Source organism: Eucalyptus grandis, chromosome 2 (genome assembly GCF_016545825.1).
Source record: "Eucalyptus grandis isolate ANBG69807.140 chromosome 2, ASM1654582v1, whole genome shotgun sequence".
Classification (NCBI taxonomy): domain Eukaryota; kingdom Viridiplantae; phylum Streptophyta; class Magnoliopsida; order Myrtales; family Myrtaceae; genus Eucalyptus; species Eucalyptus grandis.
This window is the reverse complement of record NC_052613.1, coordinates 36,753,968-36,769,452: the sequence shown is the minus strand read 5'-3', so window position 1 is coordinate 36,769,452 and position 15,485 is coordinate 36,753,968. Positions and strand designations below refer to the sequence as shown.

Below are 15,485 nucleotides of genomic sequence, written 5' to 3'. Positions count from 1 at the left end.
GCATTCTTGAACCTTCATCCTTCCAAAATTCGTGCTCCTCCATTGATAAAAAAAAAAAAAAAAAAAACCGAAACTTCATCAATTGGTCATGCAAAACGTCTAAAACGGCCTCCCATCGATAGTTATCGACATACCACGAAGTATCGATAAGTAATTGACATTATTCACTCAAAATGATCCATCGAAGTACATGATGCCCAATTTTTTTTCTTGGCTTGGATAATCAGTGATGGTCTTAAGTTGGTCGATGGAGTTACGTTGGATCCTCCCGCATCAGCAGCACAAGGTTTGGCATCATGATTATATTTTAAGGGGGTCGTCCACAACGATACGAGCAGTCCAGACAAGTATTGTAAATTCACTTTTCTAGACATTGCTAGCCCATCAATTCTCCGGTAGCTGACCACAGTCCTCAATCACGACCGTTTCCTGCGTCCTTCCGCTATCGGAACCCACGCTTTCCATCTCCTTCACCACGTCATACCCATCTACGACCTTCCCAAACCCAACGTGCTGCCCGTCCAGCCATGGGGTCTTCTAGGTGCATATGAAGAACTGAGAGCCATTGGTGTCGGGTCCTGCATTGGCCATCAACAGCACTGCCGGGCCGGTGTGCCTCATCTTGAAGTTCTCATCGGCAAATTTCATTCCGTACATAGACTCCCCTCCGGTTCCGTTGCCCCCAGTGAAATCCCCGCCTTGACACATGAAGTTTGGGATTATACAGTGAAAAGTTGATCCCTTGTAACGCAGCGGCTTCCTGGATCTACCGATCCCCTTCTCCGCGGTACACAGAGCGCGGAAATTTTCAGCGGCCTTGGGCGTGACGTCAGCAAAGAGCTCCATCACAACTCTGCCCGCTTTCATCTTACCAATCAATATGTCAAAGAAAACCTTTGGATTCGACATGCTCTCCAAACTAACCTCTGCCCTGGTTTTAGGCGAAAAGTAGGGAAACTTGAAAGTGGAAAGAGAGGGAATTCTACTCTGGAAGAGTTGGATTTTTCAGAGAGAGAGAGAGGCAGAGATTGAAGTGGGAATTGTGAGTGGGGACCTAAGCAGGAGCTGTTTGGTCAATTCTCAGTTGGGCAATTGATTTTTTTTATTATAATCCCGTGACGGCTTCTTTTTTTCTTCTTTTTTTTTGGAATTAATTACCATAATTCACGATGATTAAAATAGTAATTTGTGTAAGGAATTTAAAGAACCTGCATTCCAAATTAAAGCGCTTATTAAGGTGTTGGGACACCATGAAATTCAATTATTCAATAAGTCAAACATTGATTTGATGAATGCGTTGTCATTAATCAAACCACCATAAGTCTTTGATCTAAAAGTTAGTGCGCTTGCTGGGCCTTCTCAGTTTTTTAGTTGAAGCCTTCTTGGCCAAGCTTGCTTGGAGGGCTCAGTCGAATCGTGATGAACATCGGATGCAGATTTTAAAAGGGCCTATACTTCCTCAATTCTTGTTCATGGGGTCGGAGGGAGTGTAGCGGTGGTGAGAGCACTGATGAAGGCAGGCTCGTTGTGGCAGATCGATGATGGGAAAGTCAGTGGAGGCGTGAGGTGGCTGATGGATCAGAGGCCTTGCTACTGTTGAGTTGGCAAACAAGGAGAGGAAATCAGTTAAGCTTGTTGATCCGGACACTTGAGCTTGGAGACTACAACCTTTCTTGGGTTGTGTGAATGAGGAAGAAAAGGAAATGAGTGGAAACTCCACTCGGTTCTACCATTGAGGTTTGATAAATTGTCCCTGAGAGAAAAACAACGAGAACTCAAAGCCATCAAGCTCGCGCTCCCAATTGAGAAGTCAACTTTGGAAGTGATTTGGCAACTAGAATTTTCCAATTAAGATGGGAGAATTCCATGTGGAAGCTTTGCTCGCACTCGCTACTCTATCCGGAAAGGGACAAGCGAAGCCATTTCGAATCATCGTATGTGTTATGTTGCCACGGTTCGCTCATGATGGGGTGTGTTCGGGAAAAGTGCAAAAAAAAATCCTAAACCTTTTGGTTTTGTGCCGATTTAGTCCTAAACCTTTTTTTGGTGCCGATTTAGTCCTAAACCTTTTTACGTTGTGCCAATTAAGTCCTTTCCGGCCAATTTTGACCGGATTTTGCTGACTGGACGCCGGCCGGCTGACGTGGCATGATCGGCGCTGACGTGTATAATTTTTAATAGTATTTTAATTTTTTTGAATTTTTTTATTTTTATTTTTATTTTTTTCTCTTTTTATTTTTATTCTTTTCTTTATTCTTTTTATTTTTTTATTTTTTCTGCTCATCTTCTTCCTCCAGCCGGTCGCCGGAGCTTGGCGACCGGCCGGCCGACGGCCGGCGAGGTCGAGACCCGCCGACCACCTCGCCGGTGGCCGTGACGGCGGCCTCGCGCCGGGCGGGCGAGCTCGCCCTCGCCGGATCCGGCGAGGCTCGACCTCGCCGGATCCGGCGCGAGGAGGAGCTGGCGGGCTCACCTCGCTAGATCCGGCGAGGCAAGCCTCGCCGCCCGTGCCTCGAGGGCGGCCTCCTGGGTGAGGGCGAGCCTCGCCACCCGGGTCTCGAGGGCGGCCTCGCACCGGCGGGCGAGGCTCGCCTCGCCGGATCTCGGCGAGGTCGAGCCTCGCCCACCGCCGGCGGCTCGACCTCGCCAGATCCGGCGCGAGGAGGAGCTCGTGGGTCGCCCGCCGGCCGGGCGAGGCTTGACCCTCGCCGAGATCCGGCGGGCGAGCCTCGCCGCCTGTGTCTCGAGGGCGGCCTCGCACCGGGCGGGTGAGGCTCGCCTCACCGGATCTAGCGAGGGTCGAGCCTCGCCCACCGCCGGGTGAAGCTCGACCTCGCCAGATCCGCACGAGGAGGAGGCTGGCGGGCTCGCCCGCCGCCGCCGAGGGCGGCCTCACCCGCCGGCGCGAGGCCGCCCTAGCGGCCACGGCGAGGTGGCCGGTGAGGTCGACCTCGACCTTGCCGCCGTCGCCTCCGGCCGATCGGGCTGAGCTCCGGCGACCGGGCCGGAGGAAGAAGATGAGCAAAAAAAAAAAGAATAAAAATTAAAAGAGAAAAATATTAAAAAATATAAAAATATTAAAAATATTATTAAAAATTGTATACGCGCCGCCGATCAAGCCACGTCGCCGGCCGGCGTCCGAGAAAACTCCAAAATTGGCCGGAAAGGACTGAATTGGCACAACGTAAAAAGGTTTAGGACTAAATCGGCACCAAAAAAAAAGTTTATGACTAATTGGCACAAAGCCAAAAGGTTTAGGACTTTTTGGCACTTCTCCTGTGTGTTCAAGAGGCACCTGTTCACCTACAGTGGGGTGTGTTTGAGAGGCACTTTTAAATTGGTGTGAGTGATTGTCTCATAAGTGAAGTTAGAGTAACTTCCTCATTATGCAATCAAGAGAAAAAGATAAGGTTTTGAAAAATAAGGTTCTCCTCTCTTAATCAAAGGATACACACAATAGGCTTCCACTACTACTTTGAGAAGACGATCAACATTAACACTATAGCATGAGAATACTTTCCTTGTGATTGTATTCAGACTATCATAAAGTCGTAGATTCATCCATCATTTGCTGGTGATTCGATGATATTCCTGGGCAATCCATTCGTTGTGCATGAAGAGGTTGGTTGATTCTTCCCCAACTTTTATCCAACAGTATGCTTCACATTGAAGGACTAATTAGAAAGGTCAAAAGAGCTGTGAAATGAGTACCAATGTCTTAGGGCCAGGAAAGTTTAGTGAAACTCATAAAGAAGGAACTCAAAAGGTCAATGATTAGTACAACCAGGAGGAACCATCAAATACCTTAGTAACTTTTATCAGATGAATGAAAGATATTCTCTTGGTCCACAAACAAGGACCGATAGTTCAAGTTCATTCCCGGGTAAATCCTGCTTCCGGGCAACCGAAACAATCGCCCCCTGCTCCCCCTCGTTGCTTCACAAGCCACCTCTTTTACCATTTACTATAACTAGTGGAGGTGGTAAGTTTGTCCTGCGACGCCCAGACACTCAGCGGGACGTACTTCAGAAGAAATGACAGGATAGGACAAGCATCATTCTCGAGCAAGGAGCGTATTGCAAAGTTTTAGAAGTATTCCATCGACCAAATCGTCAAGCAACTCATGATTGAGGACCATTTTACTACTCGAACGTCGTTGAGTTGTGCAGACCATTTCAATCAAGGGACTAGAGGAACTCATCTGATTCATGTACATCTCATAGATCAGATATGTTCTATGCCTTGAAAAGTACCAATCCTCCAATCCTTGGGTCGGCTCTTCTTTCATTTCATTCTAACTTCGACCTTGAGCTGAATATTTGGACTTATTTTAGCTCTCAAGAATGGCTGACTTAGCCCATCTGTGTGAGAGCGCATGCTTAATCAGTCTTAAGTGTAGATATTGCCCAAACATTGGAAATGGAAAGAGAGGAGGTTTCCATATTTATCGATAACAGCAATATTCTTAGCTTCGTGTATATAATTGTAATTCTACGGCTCTAAAACTCGACTAGTCTTTTGAAGTTGGTGTATCATCTTTTTCTCTGGATCTTCCAAACAATGTAAAGAGGAAGGTGGATATGGTCTTAAGTCCACAATCTATAATTGACTGAATTTTTAAGGCTGTATTAGCAAATGGATTCGGGGAATTATACACGTTCTTGAAGTTTTCATGTATTTCAGTTTGAAAATCATCTTATGAATGAGTGCCTCTTCTAGCATCTATCAAGTACACTTTAAAATGACTTTTCATACATAATACGAGAAAAGTAACAAACAAGAAACTAAAAAACTTGGGTTATTTGATTGTTACAAGTAGAGGTGTTAAACGGGTGGGTCGGGTCGGGTTTGGGTCGGGTCATTAATGAGTCAACCTAAATTGACCTATTAATTCATTTATGATCCATTTAAGCCTAATGTAAATTTTTCGATCTATACCCAACCCGACCCATATTAATAAAATATTTTCATATTTAACCAAATTTATGAAAACTTATTCTTATGTTTTTTTAATGATTATATTACTAAAAAACTTCCATTATATATATTATTTTTTTTTTAAAATGGTATTGTTAAAATAGTTTTATACAACACAAATTTAATGGACAATTTTTATAATTTTCAAAATAATTATTTTAAAAATCGAATTTTAATTATTTTTTATTTTTAAAATTAATTTTATATTTATTTTTAAAATATAATTTTCTTTTTTTTCTTTTTGGTTCTTCTTCTTCTTTGGCCGGCCGCCGGCCACGACGACGCCGGTGGCCGGCCACAGCGAGCCTCGGGCTCGCCCCACCGGATCTCGGCGAGAGTCGGCGGGCGTTGGGCGAGCTCAAGCTCGCCCCGCTTTACCGGATCTCGGCGAGGCTCGCCGGCGTCGAGGCGAGCTCAAGCTCGCACCTCGCTGGATTTGGCGAGGCTCGAGCCTCACCCGATGCCGGTGAGTTCGAGTCTCGCCCGATCGGCGAGGTTCGAGCCTCATCGAGCGCCATCGAGGCCTCCGCCTCACTGATCCGACGAGCTCGAGCTCGCCCGATGCCGGCGAGCTCGAGCCGCCCGATGCCGGCGAGCTCGAGGCTCGCCCGCAGATTGCCGGCCATTGCCGTGCCGGTGATCGGAGGATGAAGAAATAAAAAAAAAGAAAAGAAAAAGAAAAAAAAATTAAAATAAAAAATAATTATAATTTCGGTATTTATAAAAAAATGTTTTTGTAAAGTTAAAGAGAAAAGAGAGTCTCTCTTAAGACCCACTTAAAAGTTAAAACCAAACCCATTTAAGACCCACTTAAGACCCACTTAAAATCCACCTATCAAAGTAGACCTATTTAACTACTTGTTGTCAAAAACAAGTGACCCATATATGACACCTCTAGTTACAAGTACCATGTTGAAAGCACTAGTTAACACATGGTGTCATTCGATGAACTACACTTGGACTTGCATAGGCATATCAATATTTATATTCATGAGCAGGGGGAAGAAGTAATGGAGGGCCGTTCACTTGAGTTCCTGGGGATGCTTCTATTTGCTGCGGTTGTGGATCCACGAACAAGTGCTTCTATAACCTACAATGGCAGGACCCCAATTCATCGCGGTTTTGTCGAATTTGCACTGGGTGAATACGGCCCTGGAAGTAACCCGGCGTGACTTCTCCTTTAGGGGCCGAATGATAGGCCCAAGACTCGTGCCCCCGGCCTTGCAGGCCAAGCGGCACCCCTATCTCCGGGGAGCATTAGTTAGTCAAGTTGGGAAATAACATCCAAAGGAGTTTGGCTTGTTCTTGTTTTCGTTTGATAAGTGGTATGCTTTTGCTTGCTTCTAAATCGTGTTAGGATGCAGTTGTGAGTGTATTGTGTTAGAAAAATCCCATATGAGAAAATTGGGGGATGTTTGGCAAATTTTTGTTTCTTTCTCGGAACACAATTTTTGTTCTTTTGTTCTAGGGAACAAAAAGGAACAAAAATGCGCTTATTTACAAATTTGGAATAGAAACAAGAAGTAGAAAAAGCTTGTTTTTTCTTTCCGAGAACAAATTTGGAACAAAACAAGAAGTAGAAAAACTTGTTTCTTATTCCCCGGAACACTTCCGAGAAACAATTTTCTTTTCTTCTTCTTTTTCTCTTTCTTTTTTTCTTCTTCTTCTTCCTTTTACCGGTCACCGGACTTGGCCATGGCCGACGCTCGGGCGATCGCCGACGAGGGTTGGCGACCTCGTCGAAGCGTCGCCGGCCCCTAGAGAGGCCAAGTCTCGCCATGGCTCGTTGTGGCCGAGCGAGGCTCAACCTCGCAAGGCCACCTCTAGGACGACGTCGCTTCACGGTGGCTGGGCGAGGTTGGCCTCGCCTAACCTAGGCGAGGCTGAGCCTTGCGTGGCCTCGTTGGTGGCTTGGCGAGCTCGCCGGAGCCTTCTTGGGGCTAGGTTGGCCTCCAACGAGCTTGCCGACGTCACCCGGCCCGGTCACGGCCATGGCGGTGGCTAGTGACCGGCCAAAGAGAAAAAGAAAAAGGAAAAAGAAAAAAAGGAAAAATATAAAAAAATTAAAAGAAACAAAAAAATTATACAAGTTTACTAAACGTGTTTCTATTCTTGGAATAGAAATTTTTGCAGCTTACCAAACGCGTTCTTATACTCAGAAATTGTTTACGGAATAGAAACTAAAAAAAAAAAATATTTCTATTCAAAATTGTTCTCTAGAACGAAACGTTACCAAATGCGCCATTGATATGATGTATAATAGTTAATATATCTATAATAATTAACTCATAACTAATTGATTTAAGTTTTTTAGTGAAGGTAGATCCAATTAAATATGTTGATGGGTTCGGACCTCCACCTAGATACGTTGATGGGCTTGGACTTAAGCTCTTTTTTGGTGATCTCCCCTATTGAAGGTGTCGGACTTCTACTGCACACTGCCAATAAATTGCATGTACTGAATGGCCAACTCAAACAAGTTGAAGACTTAATCTAACTTTCAAAACTGTCTAGATTTGTGTAAATTATTAATAAGATAGTATGGACTTGGACAGGTCCTTAAACTGTCTCGTTTATCGGAGTCAACCCCAAACGTAAAATGAGGTAATGATAAACCTCTGGGGGTAAATTAACCAAATAAGGGAAATTCCCCCAAGCCTGATACTCGCGATGAGGCCGCCCGGCATCCAATCAAATGCAGGATCTGGGTATAAAGTTGTGTGTAGGTGTGTACTGGCAGATGGACTACTACAGCCGATTAAAAGGGGGAGCTCTCTTCTTGAAACGTGCACCGTTTGGACACATACCGGAAGGTGGATAACATGGAGAATATGTAAGCTACCACGAGAAGCCATGGCGGCGCGTTGACCGGAGCGGTAACAACCTATTCGGTAATTTCTCGTGCTCGCGGGAGATGAGACGGGTCGTTAGGACGGCCCCTTTGGTTGGGGGGTGGGGGGGATGGAATGGGGTCCAATGTCAAGTGTGATCGGTTCAACTTTTTCAAGTAACTTTGACGAAATGCAAAGTAGTTTAATCTAAAGAATTTTGGGAAAATACTTGTATAGAACGCCCCATCCCTGCCACGTAGACTATTGGCACAGGATGCTTTCTCTAAAGCATAACCTCTTATTTTTCTTTTTCTTTTTCTAAATGATTAATATCACAAAAAACATATATTCTTACGCATGCAATAAATTTATCATAAATTAATATTTAGAATGCAAAAAACCATAAACTGATATACCAATGCCAAATTTATTCACTATTAACTTTCGTTAAATTTTACTTTCGAATTACTAAATTGAATAACAAATGACAGTTGATGGATGTATTGATTTGAAGTTTTACTATCGGTTTGTTATAAGATTATCGATTTGTGGTTCTTCGTGTCATTAATTCAATTTAAGGGAAACTAACGAACAAACGTATTAAATTGGAGTTTTTAGTGGTTAAAATATTAGTTTGGAGTAAATCTGTTTCAGTTGTCATTTTGTGGTAAAAAAATTAATTAGTAATAAATTTGTCACGGATATATTGGTTTAGAGTTTTTTTTTTATGATATTAATACTTTTTTATCCCTTCCAATAGATCATTATGATGATGAAAATAATTTCTAAATTTTTTTTTTTGGTAAACAAATTTTTTTAAATTTGATAATTAGATATAGGAGAGTGTTATGTACCATGAAAAGCTCGAGGTGCATTAAGTGCGCTTGTTTTATGGAAGATGAATACCCCTCCCACTTGCTACTCCACACCTCCCCAATTTTTACAATGCTTAGTTCCTCTAATATCAATCAAGCACGCCTTACAATAATTTCTACTTCACACATGAGCTTTCGATGTTAGAAATGCTGCCTTTTTGTCTAGATTTCCTTTCGAATCGGCATATCCCGACTTTATTCTCCACTTCATTGTTATGCACCTCCAATATGCATTGACAAGACCATCAATCATCAACCTAAATTACACGGCTACACTTAGGGGTGAGCAGTTTCCGGTTCCTTACAGGTTCCGCTTGGAACCTGGAACCTACCCTCGGCACGGGTTCCTCATTTTGGAACCCGGAACCTACCCGTCAAAACCAAGAACCTCGAACCTACCCCGTCACAGTTCCGTGGTCGGTTCCGGTTCCAACAGGTTCTTTTTTTTCTTTTTCTTTTTTCATTTTCAGATTTGAACTATAACGAAGAAGGAAAGAGACAAACCAAAGCTTCTATGTCCATAAAAGAACATTAGACTATTAATTCAAAACCGAACAGCATTTTGTTGAGATTCAAAGGTAACATAGCTTTCAAAGAATGCATTGATGTGATGAATGTGTAGTGACACGTACTAGACTCATCCAAACTAACTAATAAGTAAACAGGTTGCATATATGCACATAATCACATATGATGGCCATTGGCCTGTTCACCAGCAGCAATTTGCAGCATTGTCCATGTTCACCAGCAGCAATTTGCAGCATTGTCCATCTTGACCAACGAGATGCACATAACAGAAAACAAAGACAAAAAAAGAAAAAAGAACCTCAATAAATTACCACATAACAAGCAAATCCAAAGTTTAGGCCTCAAAAGCAACCATGGAAGATGAGTGAAATTACAAACAAACAGACAAATTGGACAGCCATGAAAAAAATTCTTACCATGTCTTTTGTGAAAATCACCACCATGCAAAAAGCAAAGAAAAAGAAAAATAACAAAAAATTAATGAAAAATCCAATGGTGAGAAAGATAATATTCAAAGAAATGTATGTGAAATGTTAACCAAAGCAAAGATCAAAGGGTGGACAACATGGTAAGTACAACGTTAAAACTTAAAACTATATCACAAGAAAAGCAGTTGTGAGCATCACCCTGTATCCTACAGATAAAGAAAGGTAACTAACCAAAAGAACCTATTTAGCCTTACACAACCATAAATGCCAAACTTTCTCTAGAAACAAAGCTCTTACATGAACAAACAAACATACCTAAGCCATAGAGCCTCTAATGATCCGATGGAAAAATGACCCTTCAAGTGCGGTGGCCTCCCCGTCTTCGGCCAATTCCTTCTCTCCAAGATAGAGTGCTTGGAAATTTTCTGCGTCTTTGGAGCAACTTCAGGAAAAAGCTGTTGAATCAGATTCACAAGAAAGCCAATCAACAGATAAGGATTGTGAAGAATCTGCAGCAAATTTCAAAAGAAATGCAATAACTAAGATCATAAGATGTTAAAAAAATTTATGATTCGCATTCACAAATGAGTACCTCAAAAACCATTCTTTCAAGGGGTCCCCATCAATGGAGACATCCATAAAAACCAAAAGATCCTTCTTCTTCATCATCTACTCGACTCTAAAACAGCTCACAATCAAGGACCCGATGGAATAGTAAAAAGCTAGAGTGACATTTCATAAGAGAAAAGAGAAACGTAAGACATGCCATTATCCTCTCAAGGGTTCGATACATTTATCGTACCAAAATCTTTTAGGTAAATAATGTGACTCAAACGCTTCGTAAACCAAACTGCATGCGAGATATCAATCAAACATATCATGTGAAGGACAAAAAAAAAAACAGCATAAAAATCAAAAAAGATGTGCACGCATTGTTAATCAAGTCGGCCTACCAATTCTTAAGTAGTTATGGCTCGATTACGAGGATATAACATTAGCAACAAGGGCCCCTTCCCTAAAAAATGAAAATTCAGTACAAGACGAGCAAATCTGCTTGCTCATGACTTAAAAACACATCCCATCCTTTGATTTGAGGAAGGGGCGGTGGATCAACAGCTCACCTCTTAGATGTGCTTCATCAAAAAACAAGTATAATCAAATCGCATAAGTATTACAAGTCCCATTAGATCTACTTGACACGAACTAGACAAGTTATGCCTCATCACAAAACAAAATTCACAGAGCAAAATGCAAATGGCGACCGCCAACCCGAAGAACCCAACTCAAGTGCCCATGAATCGTAATCTCTAGGTTAAACCATCCAAATTAGCTTATCCTTACAAGCATAATGAGACAAAGACTTGGGACGAGCGTCGTCAACCGGCAGCCGGGTGTTGGGCGGGCGCTAGCGGCGTCGGGGAGAAGCGTCGAGGGCGACCGAGCGAGCGAGTTGGGGGCGGCCAAGAAGCGGCGGCGGCCTCACCGAGGGTCGGCGGCGTCCACCGGCATTGACGGCGCGGCCGAGTAGCGAGGCAAGTGAGGGTGATGGCATCAAGGGAGCAGGAGGCAAGGGTGAGGCAAGGTGAGACGAGTGCGAGGCGATTGGCGTCCGGCGGCGTCCGGCGTCGGCGATGGGCAAAGGCAGAGAACGGGATGGTCCGGTTCGGTTCTCCGATTCCCGGTTCTACTCGGGAACCGTGCTCGCCCCTTGCAAGAGGAAGGAAGAAGAACAAGAAGAATGGGGGGTTTCGTAGAGAGAAGAAGAAGAAGAAGAAGAGGGGCGTTTCGGCCGAGAAAGGAGGAAAGAGAAGAGAGAGAGAAAGAAAAGAAAAAGTAGGGGTAGGGGGCAAGGAAGTGACGTGAGGAGGAAAAAGAAGAGAAAAGAAAGAGGGAGAAAAAGAAAAGAAAGGGGAAGGAGGGAAAATCGAGGGGGAAATCACGTGAGGGAAGGGGGAAGGGGAGGTTTAGGGTTTTTTTTTTTTTTTTTTTTGAATTTGACCGGTTTCGGTTCCGAACCGAGAACCGCCGGTTCCCGAAAAAAAAAGGCAGGGAACCTGAACCGGCCCTCTTTCGGAGAAGGAACCGAACCTGACCCTCCTCCGGTTGGTTCGGTTCCCGGTTCTACCCGGGAACCACGCTACTAGCTACACTACCGTTAGCATGCTCGGCCGAAAAATTTAAACTTTTGCTAGTATGGCATCGGGGGAGAGTTATATTTTAGTTTATATTGCATGTGTAGCCATTCCATGCATTATTTCTAATTTAGTATGCACGAGAGAGGGCTATATATATATGTATGTATGTATATATCTATTAATTCAAATTTACCATTAAAAAATATATGAACATTGTGTGATTTTGTGAGATGACGTGCGCCGGTGAGCCTTCTTTAGGGGACCAAATGATAGCTTGAGGCACTAGCGCGATGCGGTACTCCCCACATGCCGAAAAGTAGTGATGAATATCATCGAGGGTCTTTTCTTGCCTTACAAAACTCCTGTTCTAGATTCGTACTTTGCGCCAGGTGAGTTCGATACCTTATATTCGGCCGCAATTTCGTGACAGCGATTGTGATGTTATTTTGTCCACGTGCATGGGAACACACGCCAAAGACCTCGATAAGATTCTGCACCATCGAAATTAAATTATCCTGACAAGCAATACTCGCGTCGACCGGTCCCACAGATTGACCATCATAATAAGAACACAGGAGTACACGACGAGAAGCGTGCAATAAGGTTCGGCATCATGATCAATTTCAAGGCGCCCATCCACAATGATATGAACAATCTAGACAAGTACTTCTAATTTACCTTCTAGACATAGGGCTAACTTGTATTAATTCAATCTTAAATTTTCAATTGTATCAATTTTTTTTGTTGCAAATTATGCCAATTAAGTTCTAAATCTTTTAAAGATTTATTGATATGGTCCATCCAACCAATTTGACTGAAAATTACTGACATGAATATTACCCGCACGTACCTAGTATAATTGACTCTTTAAGTGAATAATTTATTTATATATTTAATTTTCCATTACTTTTTTTTTTTTTTTTTTTCCCTAGCCGTGGGCCAGGTTGCGCACCAACCCCCCACTTATGACCAAACGCCACGGAGATTCTCTCTCGCTTACAAGGCTTCTTTCTTTCCTTTCTTGAGTTTTCCCGGATAAGCCCATTTTAGCATCTAGTGACGAAAAAGACAGTCCCTGTCTATAAATAAATCCAACGCTCTGAATGTCTCATGTCTGATCATCCACAATGGGGATCAGAAGTATTTTCTTCCCGCTTGCTCTCTTCTCGATCCAAAGCCTGTTTTTGCAACACACCAGTTGCCTGTCGCCACCACAGCCCCCACCTCCGCAGCCGCCGAGTGCGGCGGCGACCGATGTACGGACGCCGGAACCTCGTCAGCCGGACAACTCGGCACAGCTCAATATCACCCCAGCTCGAGGAAGCCAACGGTAGGTCGCCTCTGCCTCTGTCACCGCCTCGGCCCATCCGCAACGTTCCCATCCATCAAGGTACTCTGCTGCCACGGCCCCCACCTCCGCTGCCGCCGAGTGCGGCGGCGACCGATGTACGGACGCCGGAACCTCATCAGCCGGACAACTCGGGCACAGCTCAATATCACCCCAGCTCGAGGGAAGCCAACGGTAGGTCGCCTCTGCCTCTGTCACCGCCTCGGCCCATCCGCAACGTTCCCATCCATCAAGGGACTCTGCTGCCACGGGCCCCACCTCCGCCGCAGCCGAGTGCGGCGGCGACCGATGTACGGACGCCGGAACCTCATCAGCCGGACAACTCGGGCACAGCTGAATACCACCCCAGCTCGAGGGAAGCCAATGGTAGGTCGCCTCTGCCTCTGTCACCGCCTCGGCCCATCCGCAACGTTCCCATCCATCAAGGTACTCTGCTGCCACGGGCCCCACCTCCGCCGCCGTCAACGCCGTCGCCGTATTAGAACACAAGAATGTATGTGATTCCATGTACAGGGGGGTATTCTCTGTTTCAGTTAGCCACCAAACTTGTGTTTTACGCGATGTGATAGATGAATAACACATGCTTCTGGTTTTGAGCTGTGCGTGTAATTGGACCATCCATCCAATCATAATCAATACACGCACGTTGTCTGCCTCATTCAGACGCTCCTATGAGAGGGTTCATTGGTTTTGAAAAAAAATAAAAATAAAAATAATAATATTAATCTATATACACCTTTTTCGATCCCCATGAAATTGGTAAATCGTTAGAAAACCCTCATTCTAGCCTGCCTCATCAAATACATCGCCCCCTCGCAACGCTGCTGCAGCAAAGCCGCGTCTCATTTCGTGTTCCATTGGATAGCCTTGAATCAGCTCTGATATCTCATCGGTACTCGACCTTTCACGTATGCCCGTGCTTCGCTTCGAGAAGGGGTCCGTCGCATTTGCGCTCCTGCCTCAAATCACAAGCGTAACCGGTCCCTAAATCAATTTTCAACTACGGTTTCGAGGAAGAGATCTCACGTTTCCGTCCAAACACCGGCAGAAAACGTCGGTTAGTTTGGAAAAATTAAACATGTCGGCGAGTAAACGGTCAAAATCAGTGCATTAAGCTAAGCTCACGTAGTTGAATGGTCTAAGAGAGAGAAAAAGGTTGACAACGACGCTGGCTTCCATTATTAAATAAAATATGAGTGGGCTTTTGCGCTTTGATTCGTGTGAAAGAAGACATGGAGAATATGGAAATTATAAGCAATTGCTTCTTGAGATTTTATGCAGGACAGATAGCCGAGGGTTTATATTTTTCAAATCTTTCGTGGATGGAATCATATTTGTTTAGTCATGAATGGAAAGTCAAGTTAAAATAAAAGGTTCCTCCTTTTAGGACCATGATGTCTTCACTTGTTTATAATTTGGAGGAGTAGCGGGGTTTCGTTCTATTATATTATAATAACGCACACGAGTCGGATTTTCTGGGGCCCGGGGACATCGGTTTGTCTGTTCCCACTTTGATGCCAAGTGCGGATATCCGACCTTTGATTAGCATTGTCTGTCTGCATTCGGACAAATACGCGAAGTTCATCGTGAAATCGCTAGTTGGGAAAGCACTGCGAATGTGTAATATCGGCACGTTAGGTCATTCAAGAGACCACCTGTTAACGGATCTACTCGACATTTTTCTTCATGTTTTCGCATGCGCACTCAACAAATCACAATCTTTAGACGACGACGTGAAACCTCATGAAGTTCACAGGGCTGGCGATTTGGGGGCCGGGGGGAGTGGTTGAGGACAGCTGGCATGTTGACTTTGGAAATGCTTTGACTACGAATAAACGGTGGAGAAAATACCGGCTCTGACCATGCTTTGACTCACTCGTCTCCCGGATAAGGCGTGGTGAGAAGGATTGGACCTAGGAAAGCGCCGCCTGGCGCCGCCGTAGGGCAACCGTGCGCATCGCCGCCATCTCACGACATCATAAATTGAGAAGCGCCTGAATCAGGTCAGCGACTTAAAAAATAGCGTGCCTCGTCTTCGGGAACCTCCTCCTTTGCCGTCGACTCTTTGAAAATTAGTATCTCGATTCTTGCGGCGTCGCTCGACTGTCCCCCTCATAAAAAGTCGGTTTCCCACTACAAAGCAATCCCACGGCGTTCGTTGTCGTTGACTCGGTCCAATAACATAAACAATTCCCCAAAACAAGTCTTACTTTCCTGTCGTTTTCTTTGGGGAATCTTCGCCGTTATCTTGGAATCCGCAACTACCAAATCTACGTGAATCTACGTGAATCGAGAGCGCTCCATGCTAGTTCTCTCTTGCTTGTTTCCAGCAAAAACGGTCAGAGGATTATAATCAGTAGCGA

The 15,485-nt window shown here is 44.4% G+C and overlaps 1 pseudogene; it reads right to left on the bottom strand.

The window, feature by feature from the left end:
* Positions 1 to 384: 384 nt before the first annotated feature.
* Positions 385 to 909, bottom strand: LOC104432528 (annotated as a pseudogene).
* Between the last annotated feature and the right edge of the window lie 14,576 nt (positions 910 to 15,485).